Source organism: Benincasa hispida, chromosome 8 (genome assembly GCF_027475165.1).
Source record: "Benincasa hispida cultivar pf3 chromosome 8, pf3_genome.v1.1, whole genome shotgun sequence".
NCBI classification, from domain to species: domain Eukaryota; kingdom Viridiplantae; phylum Streptophyta; class Magnoliopsida; order Cucurbitales; family Cucurbitaceae; genus Benincasa; species Benincasa hispida.
In genome coordinates, this window is record NC_143485.1 from 44,011,277 (window position 1) to 44,023,403 (window position 12,127).

Consider the following 12,127-nt stretch of genomic DNA (forward strand, 5'->3'; position numbering starts at 1 on the left):
TTGTTGTACATCACTAACGCATCAACGCGTTACTAACGCATAATAAACGCATCAACGCATCATTCATATTTACACTTATTTTTCCAATTATTTTATACAATACACTCCTAAGCTCGAATCACGAAATCACGAACAAGTTTTTGGCGTCGTTACCGGGGATTCAGCAACAAAACTAACCAGAAATTTTGCTTGTATCTTTTGTAGGAACACTTCAGTTGAGGGAGTATTACGAGCTAAGCCAAAGCTTGTAAACATTTATGAGCAGGGAGAGCACTTCTGAACTTGTATACGACCCCAAAGTTGAAAGGACCTTCCGATGAAGAAATCGATTTAATCATCGCCGCAGGTTAAGGCAACAACTGCTCAAACAACAAACCCGGCAACAACAAATGGTGAACGAACAAGCGAATCAAAACTTAGCTCAACAGCTAGCCCATGCTACACAAAATCCTATCATAATGGCAAACAGTAGTACGCGTCCCATGAGGGAGTATGCGTCTCTTGGGTTATATGATTTCTCACCAGGGATCATATACCCAACGCCAGATGGGACAAGATTTGAGATGAAATCTGTGATGTTACAAATGCTCCAAATAGTTGGAAAATTTGGGGGTGCTCGAGGAGAAGACTCTCACGCCCACATGAAACGTTTCCTGGAGACGTGCAACTCATTTGGGATTCTTGGAATCACCCCAGAAGCTATCAGGCTATTTTATTCCCATATTCTCTGCGTGACGACACAAAACAATGGGTAAGTTCTTTGGAGCCTGGTGAGATCATAACCTAGGAAAAGTTGGTGGAGAAATTCATGCAGAAATACTTTCCACCCACCATAAACGCAAAGAGGCAGAGAGAGATCATGAACTTCAAGTAGGAAGAAGCTGAAACCTTGAGCGCCACATGGGAGCGTTTTAAGGGATTAGTCAAGAATTGCCCCAATCATGGATTATCGTTAACCATCCAAATGGAGACTTTCTATGGCAGATTAAATAAAGCGTCTCAAATGGCAACTGATGCAGCTGCAACTGGTGGTATCATGGACAAATCTTATATCGAAGCTAAGGAAATATTGGACCGTATAGCCAAGCATAATATGGAATGGGTGGATGACACTTACGACGCAAGAGCAGAAAGGAAGAGGCGATCTCAGAATGTGAATTATATTGACTCTAACGCAATAGCCACGCTTTCTGCACAAGTGGCTACTATGACAAACCTTTTGCAGAATATGTCACTAGGGAACGCATCAAACTTGCAAAAGGTAAATCAGGTAGAAACATTCGTACAACCCATGGTTAGCTGTGTGGGCTGTGGAGATCTCCATTCCTAGTCTGATTGTCCACAAAATCCGCAATCAGTATGCTTTATTAAAAATAATCCATTCTCAAACACATATAATCCTGGATGGAGGAACCATCTAAATTTCTCTTGGGCAGGTAATCAACAGGAGCCACACCACTCAGGGGTAAACCAGCAGCAAAAGCAAGGATCGCCACCTGGATTCCAGCCAACATAGCAGTCGCACCAACAACCCTTTAATAGAGGAGGTCATGCATCAAGTTCAACATCTTCGCTTGAAAACCTCTTAAAGGAGTATATCGCCCAGAACGACGCATTGCTAAAAAGCCAAACGTCTTCCATCAGAACTCTGGAGATACAAGTGGGGCAGATTGTGAGTGAGTTGAAGAATCGGCAGCTTGGAGTCTTGCCCAGCAGCACGGAAACCCCAGAGAATACCAAAGAAGCAGTAGAGCTAACGCAGAAGGATGGCACAAGTACGTTCAAGGTAAATGGGCAAGGAGTGAAGCCCTACTTTGAAGATGGTGTAGAACGAGAAAAGTCATCCCTCGTATTATGCAAAGCCAACTGAGGCTTGCGTCGAAGCACCCTTGCGTTCACATCGACACATATTCCAGGGATGCTTCTTCTATTTTCATTTCTTTTGCATTATGTATTTTATCACTGCGTTTATGTTTACTCGTTGTTTGCTTGTCTGCGTTACGTTTTGAGTTGATTAATGAATGTTATCGCTTTCTTGTTTAAGAGTCCTATTTAATTTTGATTTAAATAAAAAAAAAGTTGTGTACAATCGAAAGAAGCTTAGAATGGAATAAAACTAACGTGTTGGACTTAAGCCAACGCATGGCCAAACCGAAAGGACGCGTCTCGAAAACACAAAACACTCGATTGCCTAGAAACCCTAGGCATGTCCTTTCGGCTTCTTAATAAATGTGGATGTCAGGCGCTACCTGACGTCACCTTCCTCTCTCCCACCGACCTATAAAACGCGCACCTTCGATTTTCTCTCTTCTTCCATCGTCTTCAAAGCCTTCTTCGAAAAAAAAACCTAGCGCCTGAAGCCTTCACCGCCGCTCGATCAAGCCTGTTACTCCGATCATTCTTCAACAGCAATGTCTTCAGCATCTGATAGCCAAAACCAATCGATGAGCTACGGAGGCATGTCGCTGGTAAGCTCCTTCTCATCTTTGTCTGCTTCAATGTCACCTCCTCCAAACCCTCGTTGAACTTCAAAAACCCTCGTTCCGACCAAGCCTTCACACGACGGGCCTTCCTCTATTTCCCAGTGACCATCTCGATCGAAACCCATTAAAACCACCACAAACCCTTCCTATAAAACCCACCAAAAACCCAAAACCATTGCAAAACCAACTCCCACAAAATCGAGGCGGTAACGCCCTTCTTCCTCCGCGGCTACCAAGAAACCCTACACTAAGCTTGCCCCACCACTGTTCATTCCAAGTATTACTCCGGTGGGTGTGACGCATGACCCTATCCCCGCTTATCTCCACAATGCGCCATCGCCTGTAGTGCATCCACCTCCCCCATTATCCATCCAACCCTTAGCCACCATTTACCCGATTGAAGCAGAAGAAGGCAACCAACCCCTTTCGCCACGTTCACCAATTATCATTTCATCTCTAGGGTCGTCGCATACTCCATCCAGCACCCCACTAATCACTCCACCCAGGCCCAGCTCTGATAGTCCTGCGTCAGAGCGAAACATCGAGGAACTCGCGGAATTGGCTCGGAGAGACGAGCAAGAAGTTTTCAAAGCAATCTTGGCAAGTTTGAATCAGGACCAAGAAGAAGAACAAGTGATGCGTCCTGACCCAACCAACGCATCACTTGAAATCGATGAAGCGGAGCACTATGCGATGATGCTTGAAGCTGAGTTGGAAGAAGAAGAATAAGAGGAAGAAAGGGAAGTTGGCCCGGACGCGTCGCAACCTCGTCAATCTGACGCGAACGAAGGGCCATCGAAAGCAAAGAGAGTGATGAGAAAAATAAAATTAATTTTGGAGGATGAAGAAGAGTAGTCCGCATCCGGTCCCGAGAGTGCAACGCATGAGAGCTGCTCAAGTTCTATAGCATTAAAAAAGGAATTGGAACAATATCAGCTCGCTAGGCAGGGGTGAAGGAAGTCAGCTCTCCAAAGAGAATTGGAAAATGAATTAAGGGAGATTACGCGGGAAGCCAAAGCACATGAGGTGGGCAAACACAAGGTAACTGACGCGTTACCTAAAAAGACCAAAAGGAGGAAGCGCCAGTTTAGTGACATTCTTGCTGAGAAGGGCTTCTTCCCCGAACGCAACCCATTGCCGGCATATATAACCGAAACTGTGGTAGCAATAGGTTGGGGTTAGCTATGCGTTGAGCATACAAGAATTTGGCCGAACCTTGTTCGCCAATTTTATAGTAGTGAGTTTGATATGGAGAGAAGTACGGCGTTCGTTGATGGCGTTTTGGTACGCTTCTCAACTGTTAAGATTAATGAAGTGTTCAATATTACAAGTAACCTGGACGCAGAGGGCAACCGCATCTTAGAACATCCGACTACAAGCCAAGTAGAAGATACGTTAAGAGTAGTGGCCAAACCTGAAAGCAAATGGTAAACATCAAGAAATGGAGTAAAGATATTAGCTTCCAGGAACCTGAAACCAGATGCGAACTTGTGGTATTATTTGATTAAGAAAAGCATCATGCCTACAACGCATGATGAGACATTGTCAAGAGAACGCATCTTGGCCACTTACTGTATCATGCAACGCATTCCTCTAGATGTAGGGAGGATAATAAGGGTCTAGATTAAAGCCATTAAAGCCAAACCACGAGGACAACTTTATTTCCCTTGGCTGATCTATGCGCCGTGTGAACGTAGGGGAATTCCTCTAGGGATGATTATGAGGAAATCGATTGTCTGATGGATATCAAGTTGATCAGGCATCTGGTTCGTGGTTCGCCACACCAGCCTTCCCTACCTCGCAAGGACGCGGTAGCCAGACCTCGACCCTCCAAATGCGCCCCCAAAAGAAGACGTGTCCGGGTGATTGAACACAACGATGAAGCTTCGGAGAATGAAGATTACGAAGCGGAGCATGCGTTTACTGATGAAGAAACGCGACCATACCTAAACATCCCTCTTCCAAACTCACCTTTAGCCCCGCAAGAAGGGAGTCTTGATCCAACGCACCATGAGCCTATCAATATGGATCAAGAAATCCCTAATCCCCTTCCTTTGCCTTTACCAACTCCAATCCCAACTTTTTGCCACCTCCACTCATTTTTAAAACCAACTGGGTTAGGGTCAAGTAACGCAGGAAATATTGAAGACCCAGTTAAAAGAATTGAAGAGCCAACACCGCCACAACAATGCACTGATATTAACGAGTTGAAAGCTTTCATTAGTGATCAACTCAGTCCATTGGCCGCGTCCATTGAAAGTCTTCGACAATAAAATAGGGTTCTAAGAGATTACTTGTGGCAGTAAACAAGAAGAATGCAAGACCAGTTTGTCTACACAACGCAATATATTAATCAGGTCTTGGTTGGAATGTTTGCCTTGCCACCGCTACCTGCTCACCTTAGGAACCCTCTGCGATTTATGGATGAAGACCCTGCAGAAGAACGCAGGGATGACAGCCAGCACAATAAGTTTCGGGGTTTGGTTACAATAAGTTTCAGGGTTTGGTTACTTTGTACTTTGTTTTATTTGTTAATCTTTTGTATTTGTTTGCTTTGTTTATTTATTCCATTAGTTATCCAATGAAAATGAATGAAATTTCTATCATTTTTTTATCCTTGCGTTTGTCCCTAGCAAACTTTTTTTTTGTTCTTTAGCTATTTTTCTAGTCTTGTGTGTTATTTTACCTCAATGATATTAGCAATATGAAATTTATAAGACTACATGTTTTCTAAAAAGACTACCTGAATTTCGCTGATCTCCAAATTTATAAGACTACCTGAATTTTTCTAAAAAGACTACATGTTTTCTTTCTAACGCATGCAAGCATTAAATCAAAACTTCTTTCGAAACTCTCAAAGCCTTTTAAAAATTTTGTTTCTCTTTTAGCAATGAGGATTTCGCTGATCTCCAAATTTGGGTATGAGGAAAATCCGAGTTAAGACGCATTAATCGAGTACAAAAAAAGAAAGGAAACAAAATAGAAAAATGTTAAACACAACTCCTCTGTCATTACTCTAAAAGAAAAATCTCAAAGTGGCATGAGTTAAAAAGTTGGAACAGGCACTTAGCCATATTTGGATGCTCGTATGACACCCGTGGGGGCAAACCAAAATGAAGTTAAGTGTCCTAGACCAATGCGTTCCAAAACTCCTCTATCTAGTTAAAAGAAGTTGTATCTTGTAACGCATGAATGCTAGATATGAGTTTAGTTGTGAAGGGCTCTCACCCGTAATTGGATGCTCGTATGACACCCATGAGGGAAAGCCAAAATGAAAGTGGGACACCTGGAACAACACATGGGTAATCGAAAATTTATACTTTTTCTTTTTAATCGGCATCTATTTTAAAAAGCATCTAATGTATTGCTGGTTTAGAAAAAAACGAGAATGTTTTGAGAAATGAAAGGAGTTGTTGACGAAAATCTTGTTGCGCCTGAAATAAAACATTATTCCTTTTAGAAAAGAATCAACCTGCGTTACATTTTCCAAACTCCAGTCTCAAGCTTATAAGTGAATATGATGAAAGGTGAACACTGCACACTAAAGACAAAGGAGATAACAAAGAATTATTTATGGAATGCTTGAGGACAAGCATTGTTCAAATTTGGGAGCGTGATAACTTGTAGAAATACAAGCTATTGTGGCTCAAAAGTTGGAACAATTAGGGTCTTTAATGATAAAATCTCATCATTTTTAGAGAAAACGCATGGATTTACTCGAACACTATTAAACTCATGCAAAAGAATGTTTATTGCTAAAACACAGCGACACTAACGCATGATATTGCAGGATCTCAACAAGAGGCTAACACATGATTAAGAAAAGTGTCACAGGAAAAGTCTAATGCATGGGCATGCGTCGGAGGGATTCAACGCAAGGAAGATTCATTGATTCAGGCTGTTTATGTCAAATCACCACTTGCAAGCATGGGCACCTGTAGCGGGCGGCGTCTGAAAAGCATCTGAGTGTCAGGCGGCTGGCCAGGGTATGAAATTTAATGTTGCCCATCATTAAGTTGGAGAAGACCGACGCCTATAAATAGAAGAAATCCCACCAGATGAAAGAGTTCCAAGTTCCATGTTCTCAACTGTCAGTTTTTTGTCTCAGTTTTAGCTTAGTCTTAGTTTTAGATCTTTAGAGTTGTGCTGTGGTGCCGAGAAGAACAAAAGGGAAGAGAACCACCACCATCACCGATCAAGGAGCGGAGGAAGCTAAGCTCGAGAGAGACATTTCTTCCTATTCTTACACAAGTGGTTGTACATGACTAGAATTGAGCCAAAGAGGACAAGAGATTGTACTCTACGGCTTGACTCCTTTCATTTCATCTTACTTATCGCTTTCATCTTTTAATTTGATTAAGTATTGGTTTTGTAAAGACAATCCGTTTCTTTATAAATTCACATATTTGATTTATCATCCATTGTTTATTTCTTGTTTATGTTGGATGCATCTATACTTCATGAAAAATTCCATTTCGAACACTTAAGCCAACTAAATCAATTGGTAAAAGCATCTTTAACTTAACTATTAGAGAGAATAAGTAAGCCAACATCAAGTTAGAATGCCTAGTATATCTAGAAATAGACGCACAGGTGTTTTATTGCATCCTGTGTTTGACGCATACATCCTAGAGATAGGTATTGTATGATATTCGCATTGAGAAGTGTCGAATAGAGTCTAATGCATAAATGAAGTTAAACAAGTCACCTCATTCACATCATATTCTTGTTTGTGTACATCCAACTTAGATCGACGCATATCACTTGAATCAAACTCCATTTTCACATGACCCATCATTCTCTACTCGACCTTTTTGTATCTTCTTGCACACACACACAACAACTTAGTATAAATAACTCATTTCTCCATACACTTAGAATATCTCTACAACAATTACAATGTAAGATCTGCGTTAGCTTTAATCTGAATCCCTGAATTCGACCCTGGACTTACCAGGAACCTGAGTTGGATTTATACTTGGATCTGATTCAGGAAAATTTGAACGTTAATAGAAGAGTGTCATGCGTCCTGTTGCACATCACTAACGCATAATAAACGTGAGTGGAATCATTGACATATCAGATACATCTTTTCCTTCCACTAAGTATTTTATAACCTAGGGTTTAGTTTACTTAGAAAAAACACGACTAAGGATTTTAATTAACTTTTTAGGTTTGCCCAAGAGTAACTTTTACCTTGGATGGTTTTTTTTATAACTTTTGTTCATCATCCATTAAACTCTTTAATGGAGTCTTTGACCAATTGTCGCATGCTTGTAGAAAATCTATCTAATTCACCTTTCCAAGTAAGTTCCCAGATAGGGGTATTCCGTTTCCGTCAGCTTAAGTAGCGCAGCCTAGATAGAATCCGCCTTAGCCAAAAGGTCCCTCATAGATAGATTTAATACAAATTTAATCTTTTATGCTAATTAATTTAAACCTATTAAACCGATTTAAAAAGATTAATCTAGGTTACTAATCTCATTAGAACCTTTGAACTTAGGTCTATCTCAATCCAACTTTAAAACCTTTTAAAACATGAGTTTATCCTAAGTCTGCATGCAACTCTTTCTTATTGATTTTAGTTCTAATTTCCTTTATAACACTTATAACGGAAACAACCAAAACCACAACGCAAAGCTAGCACATGCAAGGCATTCATAATGATTATAAATAGCCTAAGTGTCATACTCAATGCATTGTTCATTCATTGCTATCTTTTTATATAAAACTTATACAAACAAACAATGAACCAAGTAACACATACTACCATACACCCTTATACTATAACGCTTATAATATAAAGATGAAGCATGATAATTCTCACTACATGCACAAATATAACTCTTTATATTTCATGATGCATGCACAATTGCACAACCTAAGGTGGGTTTTTAAATCTATATGTCAAACACTTTTCTATATAAATACCATACATCACATGTTTAATAAAGAAAAGTTGATGAACAGAGAAAAATTGCCTCAAATCCTTACTAAAGCTAACTATTGCAAAATAAGGAGTCTTCGGTTCAAACAGGCGAACCGGGTCTTGAACTGTCCGAGCGAAGCAACGCGTCTCCATTCATCGTGCACCAAACACCCCGCGATCGTCTACACGAAAGAACAAACGCTTTGCTCAATCGTTTACTAATACTCCCAAAGCTAAAGAATCGTTTTGCAGCGATCGTGTACCTTTTACTATGAATAAAGCACGAGGTACATGATCGTCTAGCGCGCTCTGCATAATGCAAGCCTTATACGATTGTCTAAATGACTACGATGCGATGAAGCACGATCGTCTAAACAATCACTGAGCGAGGGCCTTCGTATCGTATACCGTGTGATTGTGTACGTGGTAACTATACGATGAGCATGCTAACTACACGATCGTCTAGTGCCCGCCTTCTTCTAAATGATAAGCATCATATGCTCCTACTACGATCGTCTACCTTAAGCATCTACGTGATCGGGCAACCAACACCATGCGATAGAGTAAACGATTTACCCCATTGTTTAGCATTAGCTAAACGATCGTTTAGTAAATACTATATGATCAAATAGAAAATCTACACGATTGTTTAGTTAAATCCCAACGATCGTTTACTGGCTACACGACACGACCAACGCTTGGTCTTCTTCTTCACTGAGAACCACATCTCCATTCTTTGAAACTTCATCACGAACGACTCGACTAACTTAAACACTTTGAATTACAGACTCGATAGCATGTTAATTATGCCCAAAAACACAGGGGCTCTTAAAAATTAATATTTTGTAATTGAAAGAAAACTTTAAACAATTAAAACCGTAAACATTCATCAACACCATCCACAAACGCATTTAACTATTAAACGCAATGCAGAAAACCCACCACGACTGTAAAAGAAGTTCAAAATAGAAGTGAAATTTGGAATATCAGAACAACTTGTCTCTGATACCAATTGAAGGGAATCAGACATGAGGATTTCCATGAGCAGTGGAAGGATCTTACTAAATTTTAATCACATATCAATATACACAATTACAGTCACAAACGGAAACAATAGGCTATGCGCAAAATAGAAATTACAGCATGCTTCTCTAAAGATCAAGGGCAGGAATTAACATACCTTTGAAGACTCATTTTCAACACCTTTGGTCACGAACGCTTGAACAATTAGCAACACTGCAACACTCGAACGCTCGTACACCACGACCACCCAGATCACGAACACAACGAACAACCACCACAGAAACTCGACTGTGTCGAGTTGAGTATGACACCACAAAAAAGGTTACCTTAGTATTCTCGGTGTGAGAATCCAGAGTGTGGGCTCTGTGTGGACTTGGTTAGAGGTAGAGACCGAAGGAGAAAAATCGTGTAAACAATTGAGCAAGTGGGAGATGAAAGTGTCTATCATATAGACGATGCCCAATCGTTTAACAAAAGCTATGCGATTGTCTAGCTAAAGCTATGCGATTGTTTAGCTCATCGGCCAGCTGAGTGTCTATCGTGTAGAAACATTCCACGATCGTCTTGTCTCACCAAGCTGTCGTTTAGTAAATCTTATTTACTTGACAACCTTTTCGTGAGAACTTTTTGAGATTGGAAATCTCAAATTAACATTACTAAAATTAGGAAAACATTTTTCTTTTTATCTCACGGTTACCATGAAACTACCAATAACTTCCCACTCAACTGGTTATTAGAGAATATGAGATAATTATGCAATAATTAATATTATTATAAATATAAATGATAACCAACTTACCATACTATATTTATAATCTATAGTTTTAATATTTCATCTCATGAAACATATAAACCATAGCACTTTTTCTATTCCATGGCACTTAATGTAAATCTCATTTATATTAACTCTCCACTTGATGTATCTCATACACCATATCGATCAAAGGACCAACCTCAAAGGCAGGATTTCTCAAAACAATCAGGATTGAGGTCATGTCATCTATGGTCGTTTAGGTGACATGTAAGTCTCAAGTATCAACGGCGTTATATACAGAGACGAATCATCTCGTGGTCCGATCTTATACAAACTATTTGTATAGGACACCCCCACTCGCATGTCTCCACATGAATGGTCAGGATCTACCATCTGTAGTAGTTCACAACACTTGCAAACCTCTACAAAGCGGGCCGTATCCATAGTATCACAAGGATCAAGAATCCCTCCCTAATCCTTATACTACAGACCTATTTAGGTTATCACTTAAGGCATGATCCACTTGTATATCTCATATGCATGCTTAAGTTTACATACAATAACCATGGAGCTTTGTTTATTGGATATGAGTAAATCCCGGAATGAAATAACTCTTATTTTATTCATAACAATGTGTATAATTACAAACAATGAGACTCTGGGAGAATTAGGACACCAATCCCAACAGATCAAAAGTTGTTTTAACTATCCAAGGTAAAAGTTACTCTTGGGTAAACTTAAAAGGTCGCTTAGTTAAAATTCTTAGCCGTGTTTTTTTTTCTAAGTAAACTAAACCCTAGGTTATAAAATGCTCAGTGGGAGGAAGAGATGTATCTGATATGTCAATGATTCCTCTCACGTTTCTCTCTGAATGTTCACGTTGGGAGATTCATGCTTGGCCTTGTGGTGCCCTGGGAGCATCCCCCTTCGGATGGTGTTTGCATGAGTTAATATCAAGGTGGGCGGAGAGAGTATTTATAGTAAGTGGGTGAAGGGTGTGTGTCAACACGTCCTACGGTCTCTGTCATTGGTTCACACTGTGAGATCATTCTGTACTCCCTTGTGGCACCCTTGGAGCGCTCCCCTTCGGATAGGTTTTGTGCAGTTGGTCAAGATCAAAATGAACTCTAGAAATGGATAGGGTCGCTTTAGGTTTTGCCCCAATCAGATTTTTTCCCTTCAGATTGGTTGCTTGGGGCGAATCTCTAGGGCCTAAAATGGCAGGTCACACTTATGGGAGGTTGTTAAGTAAGTTAATGATCTCTTGACCAAATCGATGATGACTAGTCGTTATAAGAGCAAGAGTTTTTCTGGTTTTAATGACTGGTTGAGAATTTCTCAATTCAGAGGAGGGATAATTGACCTCCCTTCGGCGGCTTTTGTCCTAAACCTTTGAAGCACATTGCGAAACTAGATGTCACATGGGGTTCATGTTAGTTTTGCTAAACCTTATTGGATGTTGTATGTTTTTCAATAGGTATTTGCTTAAAACCTAACGTAGGACAATGTGTTTTTGTTTTCAGTAACTTGTTTGTATGTTCGTTGAATGCCTTTAATTTGACCAATTACATACAGTGGAAAGAGTCTTGTAAAACGTTTTTCGTGGTAGACGACCTCGAATTTATCATGGTTGAGGAATGTCCTCAAGTCCCGACCCTTGATGTGCCTCAAAATGTTTATAATGCATATGAGGTGTGGATGAAGGCTAATTCATTGGCCCGACTTCACATATTGGCTAGCATACCTGATGTTTTGGCCAAAAAGGTTGATAACATGGTCATTGCACGAGAGATCATGGACTCGTTGCAAGATTTGTTTGAACACCAGTTCTTACTTTTCGAGCACAAAGGGATGGATGACAAAATCAGTAGTGTTAGTTCCCAAGTTAAACTCCAGGAAGAAGAAGCAATTGTTGCTGAATCTGTTGAGGTTTATAGA

The 12,127-nt window shown here is 40.2% G+C and overlaps 1 non-coding gene across 1 annotated transcript; it reads right to left on the minus strand.

Moving 5' to 3' along the window:
- Positions 1 to 842: 842 nt before the first annotated feature.
- On the minus strand, positions 843 to 948 carry LOC120084334 (small nucleolar RNA R71). The gene has a single exon (XR_005483694.1). It is a non-coding gene; the product is annotated as a small nucleolar RNA R71 (small nucleolar RNA).
- Positions 949 to 12,127: the final 11,179 nt, after the last annotated feature.